A 3,093-nucleotide genomic window follows, 5' to 3' on the forward strand; every position below is an offset into this window, starting at 1 on the left:
TAAGCAAGGGTTTCCAAAAATTAACTCCTGCTAATGCAGGTTATTGAGGGGTTAAAGTTCAGGCAAAATGCGAAGAAAACGTAGTGCAAATCTTAGCTAAGGCCCGGTACCCACTCTGATCACTGCCTGCTGCTCATTCCTACTGTTGTGCTAGCCGCGGAGAGGCGTCTTCCAGCGTGTTCAAGGCAGGACTGCAACGCATGCACAGATGCATACACAGGGGGGTAACACCGGCCCCTGCAGCCCCTGCGGTGCGGGGGGCTCTCACCCCCCATCAGCACCTCCGGAGGGCGCCCCTTCACGTACCCTGCAGGGGGGCCCCCTCAAGGTTCGTTACGCCACTGTGCATGCAGGTTCCCGAGATGCATGCAAGCTGTCCGATCGGGCTCCGGCATGCTCCTTGCTCCCTGAGGGGGGCCATCCCCAGCCCGAGCGCTAGACATGTAAACTACACTGACAGAACACTTGCGATGTGAGTACAAGGAACTGAAAAGGGGGAAAACAAAGAAAGGCACAATCGGCAGTGCATCAAGTGCTGAAGGGGAAAATGAAAGGAACGCATGCGGTGAACACACCACGGCGCGACGCTACATAAGCAAATACAATTATAATCATAAAAAGTACAGGTTAATAAGTGTACAATAAGTAAATAGCCAACAAACATAGGCCACGCATGAGCAAAATTAGAGGTAGTTAAGATGGTGCCTCGATATTTTGTATGCTAACCTCATTTCTGATTGTTTAATGAAGGAGCCGTGATTCAAAGCCTCATGGGATATGTAGTATTTTACAATGTTTACAGTTATTTTCATTGGATGCTGTTTGATTAGTAAAGAAATTGAGAAGCATAATCTGTGCCTTCGCTCCTGCCATAGAATTGCGACTGGTGCATTCTATTCGAGGGCTGACATTTTTTATGCATTGTTTCACGCCAAAGGTGAAAATGATGTTCCGGATTAAGAAAGCTCTGTGGTTTCTGGGATTTTTTTTAATGCAGTCTGGAATATATGGTGTATCTTGCAATCGAGTCATCAGTTATATAGACTTTGTACAAATTTGAATTTGCGAAACACTGATATCAATCAATCAGAGTACTTGTAAAGCGCGCTACTTACCCGTGAGGGTGTCATGGCGCTATGGGGAGGGGGTTGCTGCTACTGCTCGAAGAGCCAGGTCTTGAGGAGTCTTCAGAAGGCGAGTAGCCACATATTTTTGGAAAGCTAAAGGGATACACATACTTTAAAAGTCATTGTGTATCATGCAGCTTCTGTCAACAATGATACACACACTAGAATACAGACTTTTGCCTCCACTGAGTAACAAGATACTCACTGTTTAAGAAATTTCAGTGATACATATACTGTTTTTTTGCCTGATTTGGTGATATAGTTTATCATCTTTTGAGGAGATTACCCGTCTAAATGATGCCCTGAAACTGACTGTCCATTGGCTTGCAAACAACCAGCTCAAACTGAATTTGGAGTTTCTTCTCCTCTCCCCTCCCAAAAAACCTGCTGCTCTCCTGGAATGGACTAACTCCATCACAGCACTCAACTGCACCCCTACCATTGTGGATTCTGCCAAATCTCGAGGGATTATTTTGCACGCAACCTGAATATGATTGAACAAATGAACGTGATGGCCAAAACTACCAGATTCCATCTGAGCTACTTGGGAAAACTAAACCATTCCTTGGAATTGCTGAGCTAAAAATCACTGTGCAGGCGCTAGTTATCTCCAGAATCAAATAAGGCTACTCCACACTATCTGGCCTGCCTAAGACTTCGACTTCCTCCCTAAAAGCTTGCCTCAATGCAGCAGACTGACTCTTATCCTGTTCAATAGATATAGTGTTTTGTATATACATGTATAAGTTTTGTTTCTTTCTCGTTGGTTTATATTTTTGTTGATATATGCAAATAAGTTATGTATCTTTATGCCTTTTGTGCCGTTCTGTGGATGTTATTGAATTCTTGTTTGGCCTATATATTTATATATAAGTGTTGTATGTTATTTTTATGTGTTGGTCTAAATATAAAGTGTGATTTAGTGTGGTTTTATTTATGTGTTCCTTCAGCCCTGACGAAGTTCCATTCGTAACGAAACACATTGGCTGATGTCCAATTTTGACTACCAATACAATGAAGGATACATTTTGTATACATTTGGAGCTGACTGACACTGTTCTGGTGCACCTTCCTTCTCTTTACGAGTGTAACACACACTGTTCGAAGATTCCAGATCAATTTATTTTAGGGATTCTGGCCATTTTAGCAACTGTTGTAGGTTGCGTTAAGACTTTTGTTTTACATTTGTAGTTGTTACATACACTATGCAGTCTGTTAACCATCCACCATCATTTCTAGAAAGCCCAGGAGAGCCACTGATCAATTGGAAGAATTGGTTTAAAGCTCTTCAAACCAATTTAGGGACAGCTGGAGCACCAAGTATATGTGAAGAAATAAATAAATATTTACTTCTTCACTCCCTGGGGTTTGAGAGCCGTGGAATTTTTAAACTTTTCTGAGATATTGAAGGCACAAAGGAGGAACAGGAGGATGAATTCACTGAAGCTGCTAAAAAATTTGAAGATTGTTTCAAATTTCAACCAAGCATTGTAGTATTACGACACAAGTTTCTGATGAAGAAACAACTTGCTCGCAATCAGTTTATTTGCTGCTGCACAAACAAGTCAATCCAACAGAAACTATTGTCTCTTAACAATCCAACACTGGATGTAACATTGCATATTGCTAAAAGCATAGAAAAATCACAGTGATCTGTCAAAGAGCTTGAAGAGAAATATTTGGTGGCGGGGAATGTTTGTGCGAGAATTAAAATAGAACAAAAGAGTAAGTGTCTTGTCAGGACAATTCAAGATCTGCTAATGGTTTCTTTAAGCAGTTTAATGTTTGTTTTAGATGTGGCAATATCCTACAGCTTAAGTCTGGTAAACAGTGCCCTGCAAAAAGTGATGTTTGTAGAAAATATAACAAAGTGGGGATCTTTACAAAAGTGTGCCAAAGTCAACTGAACCTGTCTGCTAAAGGGAGCAATATAGTAGCCAACTTAGGTGAGGACGACTGTGATGAA

This window comes from Lissotriton helveticus, chromosome 2_1 (assembly GCF_964261635.1).
Source record: "Lissotriton helveticus chromosome 2_1, aLisHel1.1, whole genome shotgun sequence".
Classification (NCBI taxonomy): Eukaryota; Metazoa; Chordata; class Amphibia; order Caudata; family Salamandridae; genus Lissotriton; species Lissotriton helveticus.